The sequence below is a fragment of the Sorex fumeus genome, unplaced genomic scaffold (assembly GCF_029834395.1).
Source record: "Sorex fumeus unplaced genomic scaffold, SorFum_2.1 ptg000024l, whole genome shotgun sequence".
NCBI classification, from domain to species: domain Eukaryota; kingdom Metazoa; phylum Chordata; class Mammalia; order Eulipotyphla; family Soricidae; genus Sorex; species Sorex fumeus.
Window position 1 is genome coordinate 6645560 of NW_026606081.1, and position 20162 is coordinate 6665721.

Sequence of the window (20162 nt, forward strand, 5' to 3'; positions counted from 1 at the left end):
CGAGCAGTCATGAGGTGCTGAACCAGTTGATTGTATTCCTCGTTGATGTTGTCAATGACAGCTTCTTCCCACTTTGCCGCAATAGTGCCAAAGAGCTCCCTGTTGGTGGTCCCAGATCCCAGATAATTTTTTAAATTTTAAACAAAAATTGTTTTCCTGAATCCCTGTGAGATATAGTTACAAAATTTTTTCATGATTGAGTTTCAGTCATACAATGTTCCAACATCTATCCCTTCACCAGTGCTCATTTCCTGTCACCAGTGTCCCCTGTTTTCCTCTCTCCCTCTCCCCTTGCCCTATCCCCATCCAAAATTATTATATAAGACAGAAACAAGAGCCATAAAGTAGCTAAATCTTATGTTCATATGGAAGAAATTACTTTATTTTCTGACAAATTTAGGTAATAACATATATAAATTAATACTATTGATAATAATTTAATCTTGACTGCAGCTATAAAGTTTATTTTAATGGTAGACATAGTCTCATTTATTTTGGTTTTGTGGAATGTAAATCTCTGATGTGATATTCTATTTAGTGTCTTTATTTGAGCAAGACAAAACTAATAAGAATTATCAAGAAAAAGTAAAATTACTAATATTTTCAGTTTTGTATAACCTGAAGTTAGCCCTGGTGAAATAATAAAGCAAATGAATTCAGTTCTTATCCTACATAATCCTATGAAGGCATGCACTCACTACAATAGTTCTTCTTTGATAATCTTTGTGTGTCTTTCTATAGAGTGAACACATATTGGAGATTTGCATGGAAGTAATGAAGGGTGGAAAATTCTGGACTGTAAAAAAGTTGAATTATCAGTTAATCATATCACAATAAAGACAAGCAATTTTTGGGAACTGTTTTTAAGCCTGTGAAAGCAATAATGTATTAATCTCAGTGTGTACAGCACAATGACATTTTACATGAACATGCAGAAGTATATAGAAAATACAATTAAAGTGTTCTTTTATATTTTAAGATATATGTCTCTCTTTTTGTATGTCTTTGAACTCTACGTGGTGGTGCTTAGGTGTTACTCCTGGATCTGTGCTTAGGAGCATGCACTGGGCAACACGTGGTGTTGGGGATCAAATATGGCCTCCTTCTGACAAAGCATGCACCCCAATCCTTTGAACTCTATCCTAAGCCAAGTGTCTTTTTCTTTTTATCCCCCTCCCATGAGTATAAAACTTTCATCTATTGGTGAAAGAGTGAGAGTACAGAGGGTAGGGTGTTTTGCCTTGCATGCGGCCAACCCAGATTTGATTCCTAGCATCCCTCATGATTCTCAGCACTGCCAGGACTAATTTCTGAGTGCAGAGCCAGGAGTAACTACTGAGCATTGCCAAGTGTAGTTCAAAAACAAAAACAAACAAATTCTGTCTGTTAACTCTTAATTCTGATCACAAAATTGAGATTACTATGGGGTGGGTATAAGAACTTGAAGGGGTTCAGCTGACTGTGATGGAGAGATATTGGTACTTCGGTATTGGGAATGGTGTGCTAATAGTGCACCCATAAAACATATGAACATTCATATTGTCATAAACCAATATTGCCGCAATAAAAATACATGTAAATGAACAAAAATACAAAAAATATCCAACATAAGGAGACAAAAGTTCAGACTTTGATTTAGAATGAGGATGAAGTAGAAAATCGGTATTAATTTAGCTTTATTATCTATCAGCTAAATTAGTTTAAATTGGGTTAGTGACATTTGCCTCTGGCCCTGGTAGCTAGGAGAGATCATGCAGTGAAATCCATGCTAATGAATACATGCAAGTAATTGTGGCATATACATACTCCTTGCCAGCTGGAAGGCCTGGTGGCCAGGGCAAGCTTAGCTCCTTTAGAGAAGTTGAACTGCAAGGGTCACTTCAGGGAGTAGAACTGCTCTATCAGGCTAAACTGGGTAGACTGCATCAGAGTCAGACAGTACATTATTCAGTTACACAGCCATTTACGCTCTGTTACATCATTCAACCACAATATATAAATATGTAATAAATAAAACCTTGTCAACACTGAAATTTGAATTGCAAGTAACTTTCAGATTTTTCAAAAGAAGACTTTTGGTGGATGAAATGTTTATTTCCAAATAGATTCAGTAATAAAATACATTTTAATGGAAGCCTATTAAAATGTTTTTATCATACCGTGACGTATTCAATATGCCAAACACAGTAACAACAAGTCTCACAATGGAGATGTTACTGGGCTCGCTTGAGCAAACCAAGGAACAATGGAAGGACAGTGTCTAACAGTGTCATGTTAATTTTTCATGATGGACTTAATATTTAATGGATCAATAAGTATCGATCACGTCACTTTTTGTTCAAACACTTTCATGGATTACATTGTCTGGCAGGTACATGACTGTCCACACTTGCCTCTCCATGACAAATCTAGGGCCATTTTTGTCCTTTATGTTACAATGCCTTATTTCAATATTTATTTGAAATCGTCAGCATGTTGTACCCCAATAGCCTAATACTCCTGATTTGTTTTCTTTGTCTTTACTGTCTCCCTGGAATGTCTTCCCCAACCTCTGTTTTTCTTTCCTTGTTGCCCTCTATGTTTTTCTTTTCCTCATTCCACAATGCATCCTCATTCCAAAATCTGCCCTTATCTACTTTATTAAGTATACTCTCTAAATATTCCAGAGGTCTACTTTAGACTTTCTGAGACATATCCTATTTTACTATTCATTGTGTTATTATATTATCTGTACTAATTTGGTAAATTTATTGTATAATTAATAATTTCTTGTTATTTTCAGGCACTGTCTCTTTGTATTATTGTATTGACTGTAGTTTGTGCTCAATCAATACAGTATTTTTGAAATAACGGAACAATAATTTTTAAGTTGCTCTGTGCCTTCAATTTAAAAATATGTTTGCTCCATGAAAAAATGCTTTGGGGAAAAGAAAAGACATGCATGAATTTGCATGTGATTAATCACATGTCACTCTTTGCTTTCAAATTTCCTTCTAGGTAGGAAAAAAACAGTTTGAGGACTCCATAGGGCTGCCCAAGGACACAGAAAATGAGGGAAAGTGATTAAAGAGGAAATTTCCAAGGAACAAATAGCCCCTGGAAGGAGGAGTTACTTCTGTGGGCTAAAAAATATGACAACAGAACTACTTCTTGGCAAAGAGGAGGAGAGATTGTCTGAAGGACAGTGGAGGCGGGCAGGAGTTTGAATACAGACATCTCAAGGCTACGGTTCAAGGGAAAACTGAAGGCGGGGAAGAACTCAGTACTTGTGTGTTAAAGATAAGTGTGGAGGTACAGAATGCAAACTGAATAAAATAAATTGTATGATAAGCAAGGAGGATATAATAGCTTCCCGGATAGAGGAAGTTACAACTCTACACTAATATATATCGATATATGCTGGAAGGAGTTTCTGTTTCTTTCTTCTTAAAAAAATTTGCCATGATTTATTCAATTTGGGCTGCATCCAGCAGTGCTCAAGGGACCATTTCTGACAGTTTGGGGGACCACTCAGCATCACGGGCTAAACCTACGCATCCTGCATGCAACACATGCTTATTAGTCTGATGGGCTACCTCCCAGGCCCAAGTCATTTGTTTTTAAGTACATTACAGATGTTAGAAGTAACACAAATTGGGTTATTGTGCTGATTTCTAAGGAGTCAGTGTTGATTATTTTTAATATGACTATAATGGTGTTTCATTTATTGACCTAGTGAGAGAGCTAATAAGTGAATATTATTGATACAAGGAAAAAAATTATTTCTTGGGAAATCACTCAAGTCCCTACTGAAAAGACCTACTATAGACATGAAATGTGTCACCCAGAAAATCATGATGCCCATTGATGCCAATCAGAAGAGTATTTCTAACACCAGAGGGGACTCAATTCTTTGGGAGTTACTTTATTTTTAATTAATGTTTGTTAAGGGGAGATTTTTGGACCACAATTGGCAGTGAGGAGGGCTTATTTCTGGTTCTGTGCTCACTTTTGGAGGTGCCTGGGGACCATCTTGGTGTAGGGATCAAATAAGGATTGGCCACATGGAAGAGAAGCACCATAATCCTTGTACTATCTGTCTTACCCTATTTTTAATTATTTTTCATAGAGGATTCTCCTGAGACAGTGCTCCAGAAGGCCTGAGGCAACATCTGGTAGAGCAAGGTAGATTGCATTTAGTAGCAGGGATTGAACTTGGGGCCTCACATTGGTCAGGCATGTGTTCTAACACTCCAGCTATTTCCTGGGCTCTCTTAGAGATAACTGCCAAGAGCAGAATTCAGAGTCCTTACCAATACTCATGAGGGACACAGAGCCAGACCAGGCTTTAAGGCCTTGGTTCTTGAGCAGTGCAAGGAGTATCCTTGAGCACCCTAACCGAGACCTTGCTCTTTCCCAGCACTGTAGGACCTGAGGACCCAAAAAGCACTGTGTCCTCTGCCCTTTGAACTGAACTGTTGATCCAGAATCTCTGGGAGGAGCAACCTGGCCTCTGAGTACTTGCTTGGGAGGTCTTCCCCTTTTAACTTCTAACTTGCTACTTCTAACTTCTTAATGTCAAGTGGCAAGGTCTATCAGTGGAAAGAAACTCCATTTGACCCTTTCCTTTCAAGATTCATCTTTACCATGTGCATACTTGAATTCCTAAAGCTAAAACTCCTTTTACCCTGGGCAAGCAAGGATTGCCCTTGAATTTGGCACTCATTTTTCCTGCTCTCTCTGGAGACTGCAGGGATGGGAGACCTTTTATCTGACTAGTAATTTGGATATTTGGCATCATTTTGGGGCCAGACAATACAGGCAGACAGGCCATGGACAGCCTACAAAAAGCATCCGTGTCTACATCATCATCATGTACCAGGGCCAGACATCATGATTTCATGGGTCTCGTATGATCCACAGACTGGATGTTCCCCAACCCTGCTCTGTGCATAGGATAAATGAGATGATATATCAGAATGTACCTTGCAATCTAATTTTAAAAGGAAAAGCTTTTACATAAATGTTTGGGTTAAGGGGACTGAGGCTATTTTCACTGTATCAATAATCATCTCTGTTTTAGATAAACAATTTGGACAATTGGGACACTTTTATCTATAAAAGTCATTCAGTTAGAATTGGCTTTCTCATTTTGACTCTCCACTCTTTCTTTTAAACCCTGAAACTTATTTTTATCCTACTTTTAAGTATAAACAAATAATTTTCCTCTCTCATCCGGTACTCAGATTTTCCTTCAACTACTCTGCTGTTGTAATTCTACCCTACTTGGAGCTCTATTCTACTTAATATTTATTTTTTTAAGATTAACTTTTTATTTTTTTACTTTTTATTTTTAAATTTTTATTAGTGAAATACCATAAGGTACAGTTGTAGACTTACAAATTTTTGTGCTTGGGTTTCAGTTATACAATGATCAAGTACCCATCCCTCCACCAGTGTCCATTTTTAAATCTAATACTTAGCTCTCTCTTCTAAAATACTAATCTCAGCAAGGCAATATTGAGCCCAGGAAAAAGAATAACCGCTGATGAAAAAGATGGTAAGTTAATTGCCTCAAGTAATAGAGAATCAAGATCACGATAATCCTGTTGTTCGTGGATTGTCTCAAGCAGGCACCAGTAATGTCTTTTTCTATCTAGCCCTGAGATTTTAAAAGAGCCATTTCAATGCTCTTTCAGGATTAGGAGAATGAGACCCATCATTGTTACTGGTATTTGGCATATTGAGTACGACATGGGAAGTTTGCCAGACTCTGCCATGTAGGCAGGATATTTTTTGTAGCCTGCCAGGTTCTCCAAAGGAAAAAATAAGATAATAAGTTTTATATTCTCTGCATCTCGGCCATTGATGGGACTAACCTGGCGCTGTCAGCAACTGGTGGGTGTGACGCCTACCTACTGGAAGATGGGGGTTCCGGGTGGAGAAGACCCAGTTCCAATCCGAGTAGGTTTGTTGACCTCAGCACCGGGACCCGCATGCCTGGGTTCCTCTGCCAGTTCTTTCATGCATGAGGCCCGTCCGGACATGTGGAGAGTGGTCCCAGCATGGCCGTGGCTGGCTTCAGAGATCCTCAGCTTCTGGGGCTCTGCTCGGGGTGGGGGGGGAGAGAAACTCAACCCTCCTCCCTCCAAGGGGTCCTTGTGAGAACAGCCAGGAACGGGGGCAGGAGACTGCGCTGTTCTCCTCCGGGAGCTGGGTTTTATAGTCTCCTGCCACCGCACCTGGCTGTCCTCACCAGGGTCCCTTGGAGGGGGGAGGGTTGAGTTTCTCTCCCCCACCCGCCCTGAGCAGAGGCCCAGAAGCTCAGGACCTCCGAAGCCAGCCACGGCCATGCTGGGACCACTCTCCACACGTCCGGACGGGCCTCATGCATGAAAGAACTGGCAGAGGAACCCAGGCATGCGGGTCCCGGGGCTGAAGTCTCCAAGCCTACTCAGATTGGGACTGGGCCTTCTCCACCTGGACCCCCGATCTTCCCGTAGGTAGATGTCACACCCACCAGCTGCCGCCAGTGCCAGGTTGGTCCCATCAATGGCCAAGATGCAGAGACTATAAATAGAGAATAAACTATTTTTAAAAATTTACTGGTTCTGACTTCAAACTCACCTATACCATTTTTCTTCTCTGCTGTGACAACTTCCTAGTTGTTTCCTTATGAGTTTTTTAGAGTCCAAAAAGATCCTTGACACCAATAATTCTTTTCATGTGATCTTTAGATACTCGTACTCTAATGGTCCTTTTGTCTTGACAGGTAGTTCTTTAGAGTGGGATTGTATCAGTCAGGAAGACTCAGAGAAACAGTCAATAGGCAAACAAGTACAATAGAGAGATGACACATAAATATAAAAAATATATAGAAATATAAGATACGTAGATGATGATGATAGATGTTAGGTAACTATAGATAGATGACAGATAACAGGTAGGTAGGTTATAAATGTTAATTATAGATGTCAGAGAGATGATGGTAGACAAATAGATAATAAGTAATTGATTCACAATATTAAAGAGATTGAGAAATCCCACATTCTTTTTTTTTCCTTTATTTTTTTGAGAAGTCCCACATTTTGCACTGTAGCACTGTTCTCCCATTGTTTATCAATTTGCTTGAGTGGACACCAGTAACTGGTCTACTGTTTTTGGCATATCAAATGCACCACTGGGAGCTTGCCAGGTTCTACTCTCTGTAAACTGAACCCAAGTAACTTCACGGTACAGTTCAGTCTAGGTCTGAAGACCTGGAAATCAGGGAGCTGATGACATAATTCCCAGTCTGGAATGGAAAACCATAATTCTACTCCAGCTGTCACATATGGAAAGCAAATTCTCACTTCTCTGCAGTCCTTCAAGAGATTGGATGATGCCCACTCACAATGGAGACAGCCATCTGCTTTACTTGGTCTACTGATTCAAATGTTAATGAAATGTGAAAGCACTCTCACAAACATAGACCAGAAATAATTTTCTGTCAAATATCTAAACACTTCATGATCCAGTCAAACTTACACATAAGATTATCCCTCATGGAGATTTGTCTAGGGTGAATATGGCTTGACCATGAATATCTACTTGATTCCCAGGAACTGTTTCCCTGTTGCTGATAAGAGTTCAGCTTCTTCCAAATTCTACTCCATTGTGTACATACACCACAAATTTTTTATCCACTCCTCTGTTATTGGATGCTTAGGTTAGGTTAAGATCTTGGGTATTATAAACTGTGCTGCAATGAACATAGATATACTTCTATGTGGAGTCTCCAAATTTCTAAAAAAAAGTGAATGTTTCTTTATAATAATTTCATAATCTCTCTCTTATACCCCGAGGCAAGAGGCTAAGGGACTTAGAATTTATCCCTACTGCTTAGAAGTCACGGATGACCATTTATCATTCCTATAGTTCATAACTGAAGTATCTCAGTCACAAATTTGAGACAAAGGGAGAAAGTCCTTTCAACACTGTTCACATATACATGTACAATAATCTTATCATTACTTAGAGCAATGACCCAATGTGTAGTTTTACAATTATTTTTCTAATTATATGATCTTTATCTGCCACTCTTGTCTACTGTAATATATCTTTATGATGAAATGGGACAAATGTGTTAAATTTATTCACAATTATATCACTAGAGTCTTATTCACTGTCTGCCATATAACATTTTAAAATTAAGGACCAAATTAACTAATGTTTTCTAGAGTTCCATGTCTGCTTGTTTTTTCTGATGTTAACTGCTTTTTACATTCAGTGGAGAATTGTTTTTGCAGTGCAAGCAAGTAAGAATGTCTTGTACACTATCATGCATGCATTTTGTAGTCTATCAATGTTTAATTACTCTAAAATAATTTTAATGGTTATATTTTCTTTTTTTTCTTTTTTCTTTTTTTTCCCTTTATTTTATTTTATTTTTTTTTACAGTTGTAGATTTACAATTTTTTGTGCTTTGGTTTCAATTATACAATGATCAGATACCCATCCCTCCACCAGTGCCCATTTTCCACCACCATGGATAATATCCCTCCCACCCCCATCCCCCCATCCCCCCTGTCTCTGTGGCAGGGCAATCCCCTGTGTTCTCTCTCTCCTTTTGGGTGTTGTGGTCTGCAAAAGAGGCATTGAGTGGCAAACATGTTCAGTCCATAGTCTACTTTCGACATGCATCTCCCCTCCTGGGAGGATCCTCCAAACATCCTTTATTTGGTGCTCCCTTCTCTATCTGAACTGCCCTTTCCTCTAGGATACCCGGATGGCCTCTAAGTTATGGAGTAATCCTCCTGGTGCTGATCTCAGCTATTCTTGGGTATTAATCTCATACTTTGTTACTTTATATCCCTCAGATGAATGCAATCTTTCTATGTCTATCCCTCTCTTTCTGACTCATTTCGCTTAGCATGATACTTTCCATATTGTACCACTTGTATGTAAATTTCATGACTTCATCTTTTCTAAGAGCTACAGAGTACTCCATTGTGTAGATGTACCAAAGTTTCTTTAACCAGTCATCTGTTCTCAGGCACTCAGGTTTCTTCCAGTTTCTGGCTATTGTAAAGAGTGCTGCAATGAACAAACAAGTGCAGATGTCACTTCGACTATACATTTTTGCCTCTCTGGGATATATTCCCAGGAGTGGTATTGCTGGGCCAAATGGGAGCTCAATTTCTAATTTTTTGAGAATCGTTAATGGTTATATTTTAGAGTAAATAAACTATATACTGACCCATTCGTTTACTCAGAAGTAATATAGATAAAATACAAATGGTTGCCTCCAAGTACTTGAAGTTACATGAATTTCACAAATAACCACTTAAAATAAAAAGTGTAACATTAAGACAAAGCTGTGTACACGTGAAATAATTTGTGTGGATACCTATTACATTTCATGTTTTTATTCACAAACATTGATCAATTTGATTTTTTACAACTATTAATTCAGTTGTATTTTACTGTTACTGTTTTCTTCTGATGGGAAAATTAAAGCTCAGTGACTTTAAAATTCTTGAAAAATTAATACATTGTCCAGGCTTAAGTCTATCTTATTTCAAAACAATTTTGCTTTTGTTTACACATCACAAAGAATAGTAGCTTTAACGCTGTTGACTGAGAGCACCCATACAAAGGTTAAGATATGTGAGAATCAAAATGGTAACCTTTAGTACTACACCTATTTTTTGTCAAGCATTCGGCTGTTTTTCAATAACAGAAAGTCTCATTTCATTCTAAATAAGGCTAAGATGTTGATAGTATCATTCCCATTTCTTATAAAGGGCCATTGGATATCATCAGATCTAAGTATCTAGTCCAAGTCCAATGTAGAAGAGGCAGAGCTAGGATTTGAAATCAGTTCTGATTATTAAAAATATAGGCTTTTGACCATTTTTAAAAATGCATCTTCTGGGAGCTTTTTTTGGCAATAACATGGGCCAGATGAATATAACCTGTTTGATGACAAGTAGACAATAGCTTGCAGGAATTTCAAACCTTACTGTATTTCAACACTAAAATCTGAAAACATTTAAAAAAAAATTTCCTGGCTCCATATGGACTTCTGGACTTTCAGTGTCCCTAAAGATATGTTTTATATCCTATACATTTTCAGCATAATTCAGACAATATTTACTACTAATCAACTGGTGTAAAAAATCCAACTGCTCCCTATGGAAATTTTGGAACATTGGTTTGTAGGAATTTTATCAGTGAGACCTCAAAGGCCCCTCATTTTCTCATTTCTTCAACCAAAATTCATTCATCCGTGGACCAATCTGCTCCTAAATTTGTAAACATCTGTCCAGTAATAAGCTCACTAAAATAAATAATATTCTCAAGCAATTGCACACAGTTTCACAAATGTTCTTTTTGTCATCCTCCTTACATCAATGGTATTTATGAGATGTTACAGCACTGAAAAGGGAGAGTAACATTTTTTATAAACGGGAACATGGTGACTTACACGTCAAGGTTTTAATCACCCCCTGAGCTCTTAAAATATCTATTTGTCTTTATAATTTGGATTGCATGTCTCTTGAGTTCTGAGCACATGTTCTTTATGCCTGGTACAGTGCCAGAGCCATCAGTGTTAAACAAATAATTAATCTTCATAATGATAGCTTGAAGAGAGGTGGTCCTGAAATTACTGAAAGGCACCTTGGCATCTCAGGAAACTGTTTTGAAAAAAAAGTGTGTGTGTGTGCATGCGTGTGTGTGTGTGTGTGTGTGTGAGAGAGAGAGAGAGAGAGAGAGAGAGAGAGATTACAACAGTATATTAAGGAAAATCATATCATTTTTAGATTGCCATATTTCTGGTCTAGAAAATAAGGTGTTTAATGACATGTCTAGATGTTAAACTAGATATTCTTGAAACAAATTCATGCATAGTATTTTACAATATAAAAAGTCTTTTAATATTTAGGCAAGTGACAAGTGATTTTCAAGGGTTCCATTATTGTTCCATTCAGATATGTATTGTATTATAAAATCTGATTTTATTACAATATATAGTGCTTATTGATCTTGAACTTTTAACATAAATCAGTGATATAAAGGTTAAATATGTTTGCAACATAACAATTAATAGCATAGTTGAGAGACCATGGTTGCAGGAAGAGGGTCATAAGATTCAAGTCTGTTCACTATCACTTGTAAGGCATACTTGTTGAATAGGTTTCCGGAAATGTAAAGTGTACACATTAAACTGTAAGGTGTTCTGTTTAATGAATTTTGAGTAGAATACTTAACATCTCTAAATGCATTTTTAAAATCTACATAATAAGGACACTAATAGTGACATCTGGGACTTTATGAGAATTAATGAATATAAATTGCCTGACATTGTGTTAAATAAGGATAAATTTCCTTTTCCTCTCCCTTCACTTTATTTGTCCTGTGTAGTCTATGCATATTTCCAATTATTTTAAACAAACTTCTACAGATTAGATCTGATCTGGTGTTCTGTTTTCATAAACATGGGGGCAGGGATTGGGATTAAAGTGGCAATTCCTATAAAAAGAAACCTTTTAAAAAAATTGAATCACCAAGAGCAACACTTACGAAGCTTTCATGTTTGAGCTTCAGTCATACAATGATTGAACACTCATCCCTCCACCAGTGTATATTTTCCACCACAATGTCCCAAGTCTCCCTCCCCCTTCCCCCTCCATGTCCCACCTTTCCCCCTGCTTATATGGAAGAACAGTTTCCCTCTTTCTCTCTACTTATAGACAATATGGTTTGCAATATAGGCAATGAGAAGCCATCATGTTTGTCCTTTATCTACTTTCAGCACATATCTCCCATCCCGAGGGATCCCTTCAATCATCATTCAGTTAGTGATCCTTTCTTGGTCCCAGCTGCCCTCTACCCCAGCTCATAAGGCAGGCATCTAGCCATGGAGCAGTCTTCCTGGCCCTATCTCTACCGTCCTTGGTTGTTAGTCTCATATTATGACATTTTATATTCCACAAACGAGTGCAGTAATACATGTCTGTCCCTTTCTTTCTGAGTCACTTCCCTTCGCATGATACTTTCCATGACCATCCTTTTATAAGCAAATTTCATGATTTCATCTTTCCTAACAGTTGCATAGTATTCCATTGTGTAGATGTACCAAAGTAAAAGAAACCTTTGAAGATGGTTTCCATTTCAAACTGTTATGGCAATTATCATAATCTGACTGAATCATCTTTGAATAGAGGCATTGAACATTTCTGCTGAAATCAATGATGATACCAAAAATGGAGAAACTGTGAGTCTAAAGAGACAGGGGTAGTCTTTATCCTTTGGAAAGTTCCAACTAGGAGAAGAAAATATTCTTTTTTTTTAAAATTTATTTATTTATTGAATCACTGTGGGAAAGGTTACAAAGCTTTCAGGTTTAGGTCTCAGTCATGCAAATATCAAACACATTTCCCTTTACCAATACTTATTTTTACCATGAAGAACCCCAATAAAACCCCACCCCCCACCCCTCCCAGTTCCTGTGAGCAGATGAATTCTAGTTAACACTCTATCTGCTTTGATTGGATTCATTGTTTCAATAAAAGATTCACCACTATTATTTAGAGTTTACCCCCCCCACACACACACAAATCAGACATGCTGAAAAAGCATTGTGAAGTGATTTGCTTTCTACAGCTGGGTTCAAGAATTAAATGTTGGTTTTGGATTTCTGCTATTTTACTTATTGACCCTGGAAGTATTTCTAATGAAAGTCAGATAGTTAGGAAATTGGTTTCTGTGCTCTGGAGTCGTGGCCGTGCTGGAGAGCCGCTAGTGGGGGGCAACTGGTGGCCTAGGTAGGGCGTGAAGGGCGGACCGAAACGCCCCCCTTCCCATGAGGTTTTAGTCGCCCCCACACCCCCGGCTCATACCTGCTGTCCACAAGGCTCCCATGTGGCCGCCATCTTTCTTTCCAGAGAGGAGAGGGCGACTGGGGCAACACCCTTTCCCCTCCGGACAGACATGATGGCCTGGATTAACGCATAGTCCGTTCACTTTTCTGCTCCAAGCTGCCGGTTTCTGCATTAAGTCCTTGTGCTTCTGGGGCCGTGGCCGTGCTGGAGACCCCCTTGGCAAGAGCAAGCCAGAGTCCCCATGCTTGATCATTGCCTATTGAAGCTCAGGGTTCCACTGTGTGTGGCCCCACAGATGAAAATAAAAGATGTTCACAATTTCCTAGTTATGAGTCTATTTAGACCAAGACAATTTCAGACCCAACAGTGCAGAATATGGGATTATTATAAGATTTATTTCCCTAATATCTGAAGAGTTTTTTGTAGTATACATTCTGTGTTTATTTTTCAGAGAATACATAGGGTTTATTTCTGAAAACTGCCATTCTCCTTCCCTTTCTACTGAGGTTTCCCATTAAGCCAGTTGTTCATACAAAAAGTAGTATTCAATGAAATACCAAGACTCTATTTCAGGTTGGACAAATATTCAATAGCTGTCAAGCTTTTCAGTTATATATGTGTTCTAGAAACTTGCTTTGGCTGGGGCACCCACGTGAAGATGCTTGCTTTATTGCTCTCTTTAAATCTATGAAGTTGGACTGAGTAATTGGCTTTACCTTTCAACTTCATGCAAAGAAATAGAGCAAGCAAGAAAGAAGAACCTGTCTGGCGTAGTCTTTACCTGTCTGGTAGAGCATATCCACCTCAAGTTGATCTTTTAAAGGTCAGTGCTAGAGAGTGATGGGTTGATAGCCACATGGGATCAAAAATAGGGCATCATGTAACCTACACTGAATTACAAGATCCATCGACAGAAGTGCTCCAATGAATGACCAAGAGGAAAACAGATTCTTTGTATGAACTGAAGCTATGAATAGGATGTAAGAAAGGACATAAGTTTGATTTCATGGAGGCAAACATTCCCTTTCCTATAAAAATAGTAAAAACTCTGAAATATTCTATCCATCTGAGTAAAGCTTTTGAAAGAGACAGCATTAGGCTCAAAGCAAAATTATTTTAGATAGTCAATAACTTTGGTTCCATTGCCAGACAAAAATGCCCCCAAGTTGCCAATATTCCTAAAAACATTGAAGAGTTCTTTCAAAAATATTCTATACTTTTTAAAAAAATCTGAGTTGAATGATAACAATAAAGTATTTTATTAATATAAAATAAATATGCTTTATGTTATATATTCACTTTATATTAATAAAGTACTTATAAAACATGTAAGTATATTTTATATACTTATTACACATATACATAATATATACATACATATATTTATATAAGCTAAAGAAATTGTTCAGTGGGCTAGAGTGCATGCCTGGCATGCATAAAGGCTGTGAATGTGATTACTGGCATGCATAGCTCCTGAACACTGCCAGTGTAGCCCTGGAGGTCTATGAATAACACTGGTCCTGAATAAGATCATATCTGGATCCCAGTATTTAATCATCTGGTCTATACAGTTAAGTCAAAGAATTACCGAGAGTCAACAACAGGACCCTGAGCACTGCTTGGGAGCTCCCCCAAACAAAAATAGGTTAAATATGCATAAGAAAAATACTAAAATTATAAATAAAAATCATATATGCAAGGAATTTAGTAATGGAAATGAATGACAAATAATTTATGTTATGTGAGCAAGATAAAATTAAAATCAGTTGTATTGCATAAACATATTTATATAAGTATACATAAAATAGAGGCACAAAAGTTCAAGCTTTTAAGATAATCTTATTAGATTGTCATTTTATGTGTAAATTACAGTGTTATATAAACAAACAAACAAACAATGTCCTCCTGTTGTTCATTGATTTGCTCGAGCAGGCCCAGTAACTTCTCCATTTTTTGAGTCTTGTTATTACTGTGTTTGGCATATTGAATACTTCACAGGTAGCTTGCCAGGCTTTGCATGCGGGTGAGATACTCTTGGTAGCTTGCCAGGCTCTCCGAGAGGGGTGGAGGAACCGAACCCGACTTGGCCATGCTGGCTGCGCGCAAGGCAAATGCCCTACCATAGAATATTCATGGTATATATTATCCATTTCAAATTATCATTGAATTAATAAATAACACTCACAGTAATATATACTTTTAGAGTCACTAACATACATTTTTTGCATTTTCTACTTTACCAAAATATGACCACTATTTCCTTAGAGAAATATTTGTGTAATTAGCATTGTGGTGTTGATTTTGAGACTTTATAAGGTCATATACTCATTTTTCAAATGAAATAGTATTTTCATTTTATAGAGAGATGTCTGTTGAGAAAATAAATCTCCCATAGGCCCAATTTTCATTTTAAATTGCCAAAATATCCTGACTAAAATTCTAGCTAGTATTAAGAACAATCACATCATGCAAGGAATTAGCACTAACAAAGGGATGCGGATTCTGAAGGCATTCCCAAGGCAAGAGCAGCATTGTTGAGAGGTAATCTCAAAGAATGGCTGATTTCAAAGAGCAGTGAAGTCTTTCTGCTTTAAGTAAAGGATAAAAAACAGAGAAAGACTGATTGTCATATTTTAAATATAATCAGGGTGAAGAAAAAAGAGAAAGGGCCTTTAAAGGTTGAAGAATAAGACAGAATCAATGGGAGATTAGAGTTTTTGTCTCGTAGCAATATTTGCTTTCATTTAAGCACATTCCTGATTATAAAATGGCATGGTTACTAAATTACATGAAAGTGGTTAATTTTCCCATTAGCAGAAAATAATATTAACTGTGCAACAATGGAATGTCAGCTACTTCTCTTTTAATTCACTCTGCATGCATAACAGACTTTTGTTTTAAATTTATATAAGTGTAAGCAACTAGCATCTCTAGGCATCTAGTTGAGCTCAGTTGAATTGTAATTTCAATTAATTAATTCAACAAATATTCATTATATATTTTAATGATAACAATGATTCAATAGATAAATTACACCTCCTTGATGTTTACATGTGCTAACACAAAAGATAAAAAATAATCAAGTGATAAGTTGTTAGCATTCACATACTGTTGAAGCATATAGAAGATATTTTCTTTGATTTATTGAAGTAACACTGTTTTTATTATAGAAGCTCCAGATGTATAGCATTATTAATCAATATCTGTATATACTACATTTATGCTTATCACCAAGAAACATAGAAATCAAGAAATTCATAACTTAATTGTCCCCTAGAAGAAAATATTTTTCGTGAGGGCAACCCATTTATCCTCAGAGCTTATTGCTGACTCTGCATTCAAAAGATTAATAAATAATTGCAAATCTATAATCTATAATCCTAGCAGTACTCAGGAGATCCACTGGGATACCAGGGATAGAACCTGGGTTGGTGATGTGCAAAGCAACTGCCCTACTTATTGTACCTCTCTATTCCTAGAAAAGGATTTCAAATGTCCCTGGAATAGATTTTGGATTTTTAAAGAATAAGGATTAATCAGGTATATCAGAAGGAGGGAAGGAGGTGACTTGATTTACTTGAAGTAAGATTTTGAATTGAGCACTGTAGTAGATACAAGTATAATTAATTATGCACTTACGACGCTTAGGATCTAGTTATACTAGTGATAACATCTAAATTTAATGACTGCTCATAATGTGCTAAGTTTTGCCTTGAGAGCATTGCTTGTATACATTCCTGAATCCTCAGAACAATTTATGAGGTAATTATTGGTATTATTCTCCGAAAGGGGAAGAAATCAAGCAAACAGAAATGTTGCCTAACTTACAAGCATCGTTGTAGTAGTCAATGACAAGTCTAGAAAATGAACATGTGTCTGGCCACAGGTCTTATACTTTTTTGCGGGGAGGGCACATTTCACTGTGCTCAGGAATTACTCCTTATTCTGTGTTCTTAGATCATTCCTGGTGGTTTTCAGGAGACTATATGCAATGCTAGGGATTGAACTGGCATCCACTGAGTGCAAGGCAAGCACCTTATTATTATTATTATTTTAATTTTTTGTGCCACAGCCAGCAATGCTTAGGGTTACTTCTGGCTCTGCACTTAGAAATTACTCCTGGTGGTGCTTGGGGGACCATAAGGGATGCCAGAGATTGAACCAAGGTTGGCTGCTTGCAAGGCAAATGCCCTCCCCACTGTACTATTGCTCTGCCCCCAAGGCAGGCACCTTATCCCCTGCACTATGTCTCCAATCCAAAATTCTTAAGTATTTTCTTTATTCTAAGAAAAGATTAATAAATAATTGCAAATCTATAAAATTTTTTTAAGAAGTGACAGTAGTATGGGAAAATACTATTTGGGAGTGCAACAGGACAGAGTGTGATGTGCAGACTAAAAATCATTGCCTTAACCTGTCATTTCTGACATGTCCCTAATGGAAAGTTTGATAATGTATAGTGTTTGTTTCAAGCATGTTATTTCTCTTTTATTGAAAAAACAACAACAACAACAACTAGATGTCCAGTTCCCTGCCATTAGCCTGCAAATATAAAGAATTATTTTACAAAGTTGAGAACTTACGTTTCCCTGAGTAAATGTCTGCTTTTCTTTCTTTTTTTTAAATTTATTTATTGAATCACTGTGGGAAAGCACAGCGGTAGGGTGTTTGCCTTGCGCGCAGCCAGTCTGGCCGAGTCAGGTTTGATTCCTCCGCCCCTCTCAGAGAGCCTGGCAAGCTACCGAGAGTATTCAATATGCCAAACACAGTAACAAGAAGTCTCATAATGGCGATGTTACTGGGCCCGTTCGAGCAAATCGATGAACAACGGGAGGACAGTGTGTATGTAGGAAAAGTTACAAAGCTTTCAGGTTTAAGTCTCAGTTATGCAATGATAAAACACATTTTCCTTCAACAGTACTTATTTTTCACCATCAAGAACCCAAATATACCCCTCCTGCGACCCCTCCTGTGTTAGGAGATGAATTCTACCTAACACTCTATCTACTTTGATTACGTTCATTATTTCGACAAAAGATGCACCATTATTGTTTACAGTTTACACCCCAAAATCAGAACTGCTGGAAAGGCATTGTGAAATAATTTGTTTTCTACAGTTAGTTATGAGAACCATATGATGTCGCACGGCCGCTACCGCAGCCGCTATCGCGAATTTGGATTTCTGATATTTTACTTATTAAGCTTGGAGGCATTTCTGCCATGAGCCAGGTAATTAGGAGATTGATTTCTATGGCTCTGGAGTGATGAACATGCCGGAGTGCCACTCGTGGGGAGCAACTTGTGACCTTGGTAGGGCGTGAAGGACAAGCTGGGAATGGCTCCCTTCCCATGAGGTTTCCGTTGCCCCGTCACTGCCGGCTTATACCTGGCTTTCCAAAAAGCTCTGAAGAGGCCTCCATCTTGCTGTCCAGGGTGAAATAGGTGGAAGGGAGCAATATGCTTTCCCTCCCGGGCAGGCATGGTACTATGGATTAACGCATAGTCCATTCACTTTTCTGCCGCAAGCTGCCGGGCTCTGCATTAAGTCCTTGTGCTTCTGGAGTCATGGCCGTGCTGGAGAGCTGCTTGTGGGGGCAACTCGTGACCTCGGTAGGGCATGAAGCTGCTTTTCTTTCCTCATTGGAAAGGGCTGTAGTGTTTCTGTTTGCATTTTTCTCAAAAAGCAATTCTGACTCCATGGGAAAAGCTTGAACATTGCTGGCTGTGATGCTAAAGTGATGCTTAAGAGTTTTCAGGATTGCTAAAATTAGGCAGATATGCATCATCATGACTCAGAAGTTCAACTTTGACTACAAAGGACAATGGGAGAGGATATTCTAACATACTTTTCAACTATATTGAAATATTTCACCAATCACTATTCTTAAACACTTTATGCTTTAGAAATACAGATTATTTGTGGAAATCTAATCTCTCTGGAAAGCCTTGGTGCTCTATACCAAATTAAAACCAATTTAACTAAGCCATTTATGCCGCACATTAATATTAAGCAATTACATTAAATGGAAGCACTGTGAATATGATAATTGCTTTCATTAAAAAACTGATTTCCTTAATTACCTTCTAAGCAAATATTCTTTACTAAGCTATTTAAGTGTTTTCAATACTGGAATTCTATAGTTAATGGAAATGTCAATTTATATTATATACATACTTTTAAAGATCTCTTTTGCATTTCAAGTTTCAATTTATATAAAATATCCTTGTAAATTTACAATTGAATGTAGATTTTGGACACTCCTTTGACTAAGGATGTAAATGTAATTGAGTGACGTTACTGTCTTTCATTTTTCATCTTTCAATATCCAAGGTTTTTGAGGACACCCACATTCAATCTTGCAAAGAAAAGGTTTTTCTTACTTCACCATCAACTTTGATTGCTTCTCAGATCTCCCTGGTTTGATCTTGTAAACAGTAAGAGAGACCTTCAAGCTCCCAGAGAAGCAAGACTTAAGAAATATATAGTATTTTTACTATCTCCAGAGATTTTCAATATGACTTTCACTCCTGAGAAATGAGGAAAAGATTTTCCTCAAAAGTGCCTATAATGGGTATAGGAATGGAAGTAAAGAATCTTTCCCTGCATGCTCTTACTTTAAAGTTAACATGCTAAGGATTTTTCTTTATAATTAATTGATTTTTGTGTTTTAGGCCAACACCCAGCTGTGCTCTGATCGCTCTTCCTGACTTGGTATTTGGGGATCATACAGTGCTAGGAATTGAACCTTGTGTTTCACACATGCAAGCTAAGTGCCCTACCACTCAGTCTCATCCCTTGACCCTGGCTCTACATAAAAGTGTTTTCTAGATTTTCTGCTGAATGTTGCTTAACATACCCACATGCATAAAAACATGCCCTTATTGTCATGAGAAGGTAAAGGAAGAAAATGAGCAATGAAAAAGAATGAATTACATTAATAACTGAGTAAGAATTAAATAATGATCTAGTTATTAATAAGGATTCAGCTGAATGAGCATTAAATGAAGAAAAAATGATTTTAATAAATTGCCAAGTCAAATACTATAATCCAAAATATAGTGCTTTTCCCACTTATCCATCAGGTTCAATTCAGAAAAGCTAAAGTCTTTGTGAATTCAATTGTTTTCAATTTATTTTTGGTTTTGGAGCCACACTGGATGGTGGTCATGCTCACTCCTGGCTCTGGACTTAGGGATCAGTCCTAGAAGGCTTGAGGGACTCTCGGTGTATGAAAGATAGAACCTGGGTTGGTTGCATGCTAGTCAAGTGCCATATCCTCTGTACATTACTCTGGCCCCATGAACTGAGTTTTTAAA